A 10,710-nucleotide genomic window follows, 5' to 3' on the forward strand; every position below is an offset into this window, starting at 1 on the left:
ACCCCAAATTTCTCTTCTGCTCACCCCTCCCCCTTTCTTTATTCTCCTTTTCAGCACAACTCTTTGAAAGAGTTTATTATACACCTGTCATTCTCTCTTGAAGGAATTCCTCTCCTCTCATTCACTCTTGACTCCAATCAGACATTTGCTCCTGCCTCTCCCAAACGGCCATATTTCGTGGATGTTTGTGTTCTCGATGTAGCTGACCTCTCAGCAGCTTTTCATCCTGCTGGTTGTTCCTTCTTTTCTAGAAACACTCCCCCGTGTTGGCTTCATGAGACCACAGCTTCCCTGCTTTTCCTCCTATTGCTCTGCTCACGCTCGCTCACTCTTCCTGTCTGGCTCTCCACCTTCCCAAGGCTGACCTGCCCCCGGACCTCTTGTAGACCTGACCCCTCCTTAGCTTATGTCTTCAGCCGATGGGTACTTGAGCTTTGGATGTGTGTCTTCAACTGTCTACTTGAAAGTGTCTATTCCTACTTGTATATTTCACACGCATTTCAAACTTACAATTCCCAAAACAAGCATTCTAAGGCCTCTCATCCCTGCCCCCAACCTGCTTTTCTCCCCATCTTTCCCATCCCACTAATGGTTTTACGTGCACTTGTTTTTTATTTTTTCCAAAGCAGAGACTCAGAAATCAGCCTTAATTCTTTCTTGTCCCTCATCATTCCCATCCAGCTCATCAGCAAATATATCTCCATTGTGCCCACTCTCTGTCTGCTGTTATGTCCTCTGTGTCCACTGTCATCTCTCACCTGGATGACACCAGTAGCCTTAATGGCTGTCCCTTGCCCAGCCTTGCCCGTTGTATCTGCTGCCTGGCCTGCCTGTCTTGTCTGGCTCTGTCTCTGAGTTTCTCTCTCCCTCTCTCTCCTTTCCTTCATCCTTCTTTATCTGGCCCCTCACTCCCTCTGCCCCTTTCCACCCACCGTCCGTCCCCTCTCCCTTCAATGTTGCTGCATGTCTCTCTTTGCCAGGCACTGGGTGGCAGCTAGGGACCCAGAGGTGACGGCACTGCGGTCTGACCCCAGGGGGCTCCCCATCAGTTCCTCCGCATTTTCTCTGCGTGCTAACTTGGGGTCAGGACTCGCAGGAGAGTGGTGATGTCACCTGGCGGAGAAACGGGGAGAAGGGCACTCTGGCATGAGTGGCTGAATGATAAGTAGTGGTTTTGGCAGCTCAGGGTGTGTCTCGAGTGCTGTGCGATTATTTAACGCTTCCCCTCACTCTGCAGTGTAATTACCATTATTTACACTTACAGATGAGGAAACTGAGGCTCAGACAGGCTATTTGGTGTAGCCAAGTTCACACAGAGGGAAAGTAGTGAAGACCGTGGGTGTTTTAGGGAAGGATGCGACAGGAGGTTTCTTGTGTTAGTGTCCTGGGGCTGCTGCAACAAAGGACCGCAGGCTGGGGGTGTGGGGAAGAGCAGGAATCTATCCCCTCACAGTCCTGGAGGCTGGAAGTCTGAGATCCGGGCGTCAGCGGGGTTGGTTTCTCCTTGGCTGGTGGAGGGCCATCGCCTGTCTTCACGTGGTCTTCCCTCTAGGTGTGTCTCTGTCCTAATCGCCTCTTTTTATAAGGACACCAGTCACACTGGATTAGGCCTCACCCTAATGACCTTATGTTGCATTAAATGCCTTTTTAAAGGCCCTATGTCCAAATACACTCATATTCTGAGGTTGTGGGGTTTAAGGCTTCAACATACGGGTGTTGGGGGGTGCCCGCCATAGCGACTCTTCTGGAGGCTGTAGGTGGAAACTAGGTCAGAGTGGGCAGGGAGGGGGTAAGGAGACGGAGGAGGGACCTCGGTGCAGCCTGGTGACAAGTGAACAGAGGCTCTGCTGTAGGGAGGTCCAGCTTCTGTCCTGTCTCCAAATGCCTGCGGCCTCTCATCTTAGAGATGAAATGGGACGCGGCTCTCAGGCAGCAAGGCTGTGATCGCCAGGTGGTCGGGCGCAGATGCTCTCAGGAAGCATCCCCTCTCCCCAACCTGCTCCCAGCCTAAGCCTGGGCCATCCTTTTCTCAAAGGGGACTAATTGATAATTCAGGGTGATAAAATGTTATCACTGTCATCACATTGAAATGCACAGCACTGCCAGGCCCTATAAATCACCTGGAGCTTAAAGAGGAGAGTGAGATGAACATTGCATTATAAACCACAAAGCCCATTAATCACATGGCTACAAACCATAAATATGACAAGTACATCCATCAACCCTGCACCTTTCTTTCTGGTCTGCAATGCACGCATTAGCAACTTAATAGATTTAGAAGGCATTTTCTCCTATGGACACGGAAGCAGAAGGTATTTTATGATAAGTGCCTCAGGCCCAGAAGGAAGGAAGGAAGGAGTCACCTTTCACCGAAGTGCTCAAGGCATTGCAAGGCGTGTCCAGGCGGTGTGGCCGCTACCTGCAGTCTGGGAACGCAGGCATGCGGAGCCCGGCCTCTGGTGGGAAGGAGACTTCGGGCCGTGCCCTGCCTGCTCCCTGCTTTCTGCCTTGCTCCCCCAGAGCTACTGCTCTGAGACCTGAAGGCTCAGGCCCGCCTCGGTGCCTGGGCCCGTCTTCTCCTGGGATGGCAGGGCCTTAGGTAACAACACTGATACATGTCCTCCTTTCACTCCTGCTCCTAAAGCTACTTTGATTTTGTGCCTCAGAGATGGGCTTCTGTCTCCTCTCTGGGACTGTACTTCTGCCTTACACCTGAGCTCTGTTCATTTACTCATTTGCCGTCTTCCACGCGTCCGTCCAAGCGTCTACTGACTCCCTCCCGCACTCCTATGTATGAGGCCGCGGTGTGTGCCTGGCTCTGGGGAAACCAAGGAAACGGACACAGCCTGCTCTCTGCAGGTCTTAGCCTATCGATGACCAATGTTTGAAAAAAAATCAAGGTGTATTACTTACAGGACCTGGAAATTACATAGTACACCTGCAGGAGCAATTCTTTGTGCCATTAAATGATTTTGGAAAACATGATTTCTCACGCATGCCTGCATTTCATCATATGAATGTACCATTATAGGTTCATTATATATATATCATATACTTATTAAGTACACTCATTATACTTAATGAGTATACTTAACCCATTTCCCTGTTGTTCAGTGTCTGTGCAGTTCCTGATACTTCTTTATTATAATTAATCCCATGATGACTTCCCTTATATATAAATCTTTGTATATATTTTTAATTATTTCCTTAGCTTAAATTCCAAGAAATAGAATTAAGTGGCCAAAGGATATGAACTTTCAATGGCCATTGTTATGTATTTCAAAGAAGATATCAACTTTTGACATGTTCTAATGAACATTTTTTAATAGGAAACAACTTTGTTTATCTCATGGGTAAAAATATAGTGTTTAATTGTTATTTTAATGTACATGTCTATGTTAGTGAGAATTTGTATTTGTTTTGTTTATTAACCATTTATTTATTTTTTCATTTTATTAATTGACTCTTCTTTGCTCACTTTTCCACTAGGGGTTAACATCTCTTATTTATTTGTATGATAGTTTTGAATATAATGACATTAATCCCTGTTCTGTAGTGTGTCTGGTAAATGCTTGCTCTCACTTTGTTGTGTTCATAGCCCCTGGCTTCTGAATCTTTCATTTTGCCTTCAAAGGGGATTGAACTTGAAGTGTCTTTCTTAGGTCCTCTGGGAGCAAAACCACTTTACAGGCTTGAAATCGTTCATTTCCCCCATTTCTTTTCTCTCTTCCATTTCTTACAAATAATCCCTGGCAGTTACCATGCATTTTTGTATCGCTTTATACTTTTGAGTGCTTAATGGTCCTTTACTGGTTCATCAGAGAAAGGAGACTCTTTTTTCCCCTTCTCCTGCTCCCTTCGGAAATTCTGGGTTGTAGGAACCTGTCTCATGGAACGACACCTCTCAGAAGGGGGATGGCTCTGGGACAGCATCCATCACTGGGTCTAGACCCGGTCATTTCAGTGTGGGACGACTAAGGCCCGGAGAGGTCAGGGGGCCGCTCATGGTCCCACAGTCACTGGATGATGACACTGTGGTTCACCAAGCGAGGACTGAAAGAAACAGACAGTCCCTCTATGGAGACCGAATGTTTGTGCCCCCCCACCCCCCCGCCAGTTCCTGTGTTGAAACCAAACCCTCAGTAAGATGGTATTAAGAGATGGGCCTTTGGGAGGTGATTAGGTTAGGCGGGTGGAGCCCTCACGAATGGGATTTGCGCCCTTATTTAAAGAAGCTCCAGAGAGCTCCCTCCCTCCTTGCACCGTGAGAGGTTACACTGAGAAGACTTTGGCTTATAATTTTCTTTTTTTGTAATGTCTTTGTCTGGCTTTGGAAGCAGGATAGTGGTGACCTCATAAGATGATCTTGGGAGGCTTTCCTCCTCTTGAATTTTTTGGAATAGTGTGAAAAGGTAGGTGTTAATTTTTCTTTGAATGTTTGGTAAAATTCACCTGTGAAGTCATCTGGTCCAGGACATTTGCTTGTTGGGAGTTTTTTTTGATTACTGACTTGATTTTTCTGGTTGTAATTGGCCTGTTCAGATTTTCTGTTTCTTCTTGATTCTGTCTTGGAAGATTGTATGTTTCTTTGAATTTGTCCATTTCTTCCAGATCGTCCTATTTTCTTGATCATAGCAGCAGCACCCATTTGCAGAACAGTTGTTCGTGTATTGGGGGGGGGGGCATTTTGTTTAACCTTTAGAAGGTGCTGGGTGTGCCTTTGAATCAGAGGCTCTCACACCACCTCCACTTCCCCTAGGACCTGATGCCCCCAGGCTAGCAACTGCTGCTATAGAGGAGGAAGGGGCAACTATCCCTGCTTGTGGCTTCCCCAAGGAGGTGATATTTAAGCTGAGTGTTGGTGGATGAACAGGGCTTTACCAGGCAGAGAGAAGGAGAAACGTAATTTTGAATAGAGGGAAGAGCAAAGATGCAGAAGCATGAAAGGGCCTGCTCTGTGGGCCAGGCTCGTGCTCAGGATATCAGCTGGTATTTGCTGAGTGAGGGCTTAATATGTGCCAGAGGCTGAGTGAGGTCCTCTTTCTTATTAGCTTCATTTTATATAGATGAGGAAATTGAGGCACAGAGAAATTAATTTGTCCAAACTAGTAAAATGTAGAACCAGGATTCAAACTCAGAGACCTCTGGCTTCAGAGTCCCTTTACCCTCACCCGCTGCGCTGCTTACCCCAGAGGTTACTTGGTGCCCGTGACTCAGACACAGAAGTCCATTTCGGCATTAGCGAAGAGTGAGCTGGGTTCACCAGGAGGACCCCTTTGCCCGGGGCCTCTTTCTGTGTGTGTTGGGGGATTTATCTGTCTGTAGGGCCCTCCCCTGGGACCAGGATGTATCTGGGGGTATGCTCTCCTCCGAGCCCCTGTCACAGGCTCTCTGCTCCAGGATTCCCTGTCTAGGGTGAGGAGGGTGATTTGGGAAAGACAGCAGGAGCCCATGTCCGCGCTGAGAGCCAGTCAGAGTGGGGTTACTGCCGATGACTTGGGGAGCGCCACTCGGGGGCTGCTCCAAAAAAGGTCTTCAGCCACCTGGGCCAAGGCCAGGCCCAGCCAACCTTGTCTGAAGGCAGCTTCGGGCTTTCCCCAAGGCCTGAGGCCCATCCTCCTGCCTTTGGCCTGAGAGCTGTGTGGTTAACTGTGTCAAAGACCAAAGAGACTTTAGGCCTGGCCGGGTGGCTCAGTTGGTTGGTGCATCATCCTGTACACCAAAAGGTTGTATGGTCAGGCACATATCTGGGTTACAGGTTCGATTCCTGGTCAGGGTGCATACAGGAGGCAACGGATTGATGTTTCTCTCACATCTGTGTCTCTCTCTCCCCCTCCCTTCCTTTCTCTCTAAAATCAATTAGGAAAAAACATATTCTCAGGTGAGGGGGAAAAAAGACCAAAGGGATCTTAGAGGGCATGAGGAAATGACATCCCAGTCCAGGTGACTCATATGCTATCCCCCATCCGAGTTCAAAGGCACCTCAGAGGAAAGTCAGTCCAACTCCCTCCTCCATGCGGGAAGCCCAGCAGGAGACAGTATCCATCTATGGGGTCACTGGGGACAGCTTACCCAAGGGACTATTTATGGGGTGTAGGTGGAGCTAAGGAAACCTCCAAGGGATGGTGAAGGTTCCCAAGCCTGGAACATCTGGAGGCACTATCAGCCCTCAGCCTGAAGCTGCAGGGGAGTGAGCTCTTCAGGAACTGAAGGGAGTTGTAGCCCTGGGGGAGGCCAACTGGGGCTCACTCTTGGGTTGAGGAAGATGGCCATTGCCGGCCACTGCCCAGGACGGAGTGAGTCCAGACTAGATGCTCCACCCTCTGTCTCCTCCCCTCCCCCAGCCCCCTCTGCTCTCTCCCATTGGCTGAACGCCACAGGAAGCAGGAAGGCCACCTGCTTCCGTTCCAGGCCTCAGGCACGGGGGCCACCACTTTTAAGGGTGATTGTGGGGGCAGATGCCCTCGGTTTCTCTGAAGCTGGGCTGGTTTAACTCAGAAAGCAATGAGGCCCAGCACAGTCAGATGCCCTGAGCTTAATTCCTGGCTCTGCCGCTTGCCCGCTGTGTGACCTTGAGCAGTTTTTTTGTGGATCCTTGTTGGTCTGATGACGACAGTGACAATTACAACCAAGGATCCTGCGAAGATTAAATGTGATGGTGGTTTACCCCATCCCAAGCCCTGTTCCTAATGTGTTTCTAAATATACTCTCATTTAATGGTGTGATATTCTTATCCTTATTTCACAGATGAGGATGCTCTGGGGTTAGATGATTCAGCCGATGTGCCATCCCCAGCTAATAACTTGCGGGATAAAGCCTTAATCACTGCACAGGATACTCCCTGTGATAAGTGAATCCAACTTCACAGAGATCCTGAGACACATACGCTCAGTAAATGGCAGCTCATGTTCTTACAATAATATGTCGTAGGTGGATATGAATTAATAACTATCGGGGCATCCTACGTTCCAGGCAATGTATGAAGCTCTTTCCTTGAGGGGATTTAGCAGCTGGGATTGTCATCCTTATGGGTGGGGAAACTGAGGCCCAGAGAGGTCAAGTGCCTTGTCTCAACCCTACTCTTGCAGTAAGTTTAATTTCAGGAGATAGCTTTCCTAATTTGAGAAAAAATGAATCCTGCCATCGTCACTTTGTCTGCTCATGAGATGATTAGGTATGGTGTGTTGAGAGGTGGGAAAAAATGGGAAGTTTTTCAGAAAGAAAAATTTCTGTGTTTTCCCTTCAAATGGGTAAAAATACTTGCAATAAAACAAAATGCCTACCCATCAATTTTCCACCTTTTTTCTTTCCCTGAAATGTTGTATGTCTGATGAGGAGTTAAAGCTTCAGGGCCTGCTGGTGACAGAGGGAGCTGTGAAGCCAGACATGGGCCAGATGGAACAGGCGAAGTGTCCTATCTGTCCCTTTAATAACTCCTAGGCCAGGGCGACCTGTCTCCGTGAGCAAGGGAGAGGGAGAAAAACGAGCCAATTCCTTTCTAAATGGCTTTGTAACTCCAGGGTGTTATTGAGCGGAGACAAAGGACACCCCATAATTCTTGGGAAGGGAATCAGGGTCTCCGGAAGCAGGCGCCGGCACTGTCCCGTCTGCTGAAGCCTCCCTGCTGCCTGGGATCTGTGCTCCATAAATACCCAAAGATCGATCTCTGGGCGCCATTGATCTCCCTTTGCCATTATTGATTGCATTCTTAGATGAGTGGAGACTTTCCGACCAGAACTAAGCTCTGTGTATCTTTCTTGGAAGGCTTTGCGGTGCCAAGAATCTGGCAGAGAGCGGAAGTGGGGTCTCTGTTTTCCTCTCAGTGCCATTCTGGGTGTGGGGGACATCAGAGGCTGGCTGTCCCTGGGCCCCTCCATTTTCTGGAAGGTGTCAAATTTGGGAGTCTTTCCAGGGGGAGAAGAAAGTCGCTTTAGCTGTCCATAAACGTGTCCCAGGTGCATAAAATCCACCCTGATGAATGCTCCTGGAAGCATGAATGCAGAGGGGCGAGACAGCCCTGCACAGTGTCTCAAACTTTAAAATGCATGAGTGAGCTGGGCATCGTTTTAAAATTGACTGTGACTCAGTGGGTCCAGGTGGTCCTGAGATGGGTCTTTGCTTACAATCTCCCAGGGGATGCTGGTGCTGATGCTGCTGGCCCTGGACCACACATGGAACAGCGAAGTGTAGACCTCCCCCCTTCCTCCCGCCCTCTCTCTCAGGCTGTGCTTTTGAGCTATGTCTTTCAAGGCTGCCTTTACTTTCCTTATTATCCCATTCCTCAAGTGTTTATTTGCCTGCACTGTGAGCCAGGCCCTGCCCTGTGCTCTGGGGATCCTGGAGAAAGAGACCACAGCCTTGGCTCTCTCATTATTCACAGTTGGTGGGAGAGAGTTCCGTTGAATAAGCACTGCTAATGCAATGTGATTAGGACCCCGAGAGAGGACTGCAGGCCCTGCTGGGAGCCCCTTCTTACATGAGCGGGAATGACAACCCACTCTGCTGGGGGCGCCTCGGGGAGGCGGTATCGAAGCTGGGTACTGAAGCAAGAGCAGCAGTCTTCCAGGTGGAGAGGGTGTAGGCAGATGCGGTGAATATATATGAAGGCCTGGAGGCCTGAAGGCATTAGTCATGGCCAAGAAGACAGGGATGCTGGTTGCAGGTGTCCCCAAGGCAAACACGTTGGTTCAGTAGAGGTAGAGTGCGAATTTGGCTGCTCCACCAGGCTGGGGGCTCTTCCAGGTCAAGGGCCTCGTTTGGCTTATTTCTATGCCGCCAGCCCTGGCAAACAGTGCTCAGCAAACACCTAATTAAACTAAAATGAAGCTGATTTGTTCACTTTTGGCAGAAGTGCTCATACTTCAGTGTGCCTCAGAACCTCCTGGAGGGCTTGTTAAAGTGCATTCATGGCCCCGCCCTCAGAGCCTCTGAGCCAGCAGGTCTGGATGGGGGCCTGCAAGTTGCGTTTTAACAGTTCCCAGGCTATGCTGCTGCTGATCCAGGGATCCTCCGAGAAGCACCAATCGACGTTTAACGTCATTGGTTTTAGGTGGGGGGAAGTGGTAGACTCAAGGAAGGCGATGTAGGTGAATGTAGAAAACATAGCCTTTAGAGCCGGATAGGCCAGGTTTAATCAAGGTCTGCCACCTGCGTGACCGGGACACCCCAGTGCCTTCCTTCCCCCAGTCGCCTTTACTTTCCCTACCTGTACGATGGGCACGTTCACCTCCACCATGCATTGTGGTGATAGGTGTTTCCTTTTTCTCCTCAAAGAAAGAAACTGTAGAGCCGAGTCTCAAAGGACAGGGGAGACATTCCATAATATCTCTCACAGGACCCTTTAGTAAACCCAACTCAACCCAGCTTAAGAACTTAAAAAAAAAAATGATTAGCCTCAGAAGTTCGGGTGTCTGGAGTCACGAGTGTCTGGGTCAGGAATTCAGGTGATGCCCTCAGAACGCTCTACCTTTGGGCTCAGATTTCTTCCGTTTTGGCCCTACTCTCAGGCAGGCTCTCGCCCTGTGACTCTTGCCCTGTGGCAGCTAAAACGGCGATGCAAAGAGCTCCAGGATTCTAGTTCTTAACGGTTATTGATCCCAGAGAAAAGAGGTGTCTCTTTCGCAATATCTAGCCCCAGAGATTCCTTTGATTGGCCCAGCTTGGGTCATGTGTCCCTTCCTGAACCAATCAATGAGCCTGGGGGAACAGAGAGCTCTGATTGGCTAAAACGTGGCCATAGGCCGACTTCTTGAAAAGTGAGTGGGGCAAAACTGGTGGGAAGAGCATGCCCCGCATATTAAAACTGCCCCGATTTTAAAGTATTTCATAGTTTAGAATCTTTGCCATTTCAGATGTCCTCTCACTCTGCTTGGCTTAATGAGGTTTTTAAAGGCCCGATAAGGAATTAAGGGCACTTCCTGTTATACTAGTAAATACTCAGGTGGCAATTACCAAGGGCCAGGTAGTTTTAGATATCAACTCACTTATTCTTTTCAAGAACCTTATGAAGTAGATACTATTCTTTTTTTGTTTTTTTTTTACAGATGAGGAAACTGAGGCACAGAGAGGTTAAGTAACTTGTTCTATGTCACAGAGCCGGTGAGTGCAGAAGCAAGCTGCAAAGCCAGGCAGTACAGTTGTCTGTGTACCCAATTGCTATGTATACAGACTCTTGTAAATCTTGAAATTTTATTGCTGGAAAATTTCTTACTGATTCTATCAAGCAGCATCCCCTTCTCTCCCACCCTACTTTTTTATTATTATTTGTTTTATATTTCATATTTTTTGCAAAAACGGAGGTGGAGGGTTTATTTGTCTGTGGACTGCAACCCAGTAATGGTACAATTAGCATTAGACTGCTGGTTTTTGAACTCTGAAATCCCAGTGCCCTTTCTGAGCCCTCTCTTGCCTCCTGCTGGGCTTTCTGGAAATTGTGTTCTTTGAGAAGAAATCAGTTCCTACCACTCACTACCCATGACCACAGCAGGTCTGCAGCTGTGAACTCATTTCTGCATCTCCAGCACCTACCCTTGGGCCCGAAACTTGTGGGCACTCTTTCCATGTATGCGTTTTTGTTTTTTGTTTTGGTAACACCAGAAAGAGTTACCTTATGTGTAACCCAAACTATATTTCTGGGTTCAGACCATCAGGAGACTGGGCACACTGGGGCCACTGCCAGTTTGCTGCTCAGGAATGCCACTCAAAGTGTGG

The sequence above is a fragment of the Pteronotus mesoamericanus genome, unplaced genomic scaffold (genome assembly GCF_021234165.1).
Source record: "Pteronotus mesoamericanus isolate MK-2021 breed Mesoamerican mustached bat unplaced genomic scaffold, CSHL_Meso_final contig_263, whole genome shotgun sequence".
NCBI classification, from domain to species: domain Eukaryota; kingdom Metazoa; phylum Chordata; class Mammalia; order Chiroptera; family Mormoopidae; genus Pteronotus; species Pteronotus mesoamericanus.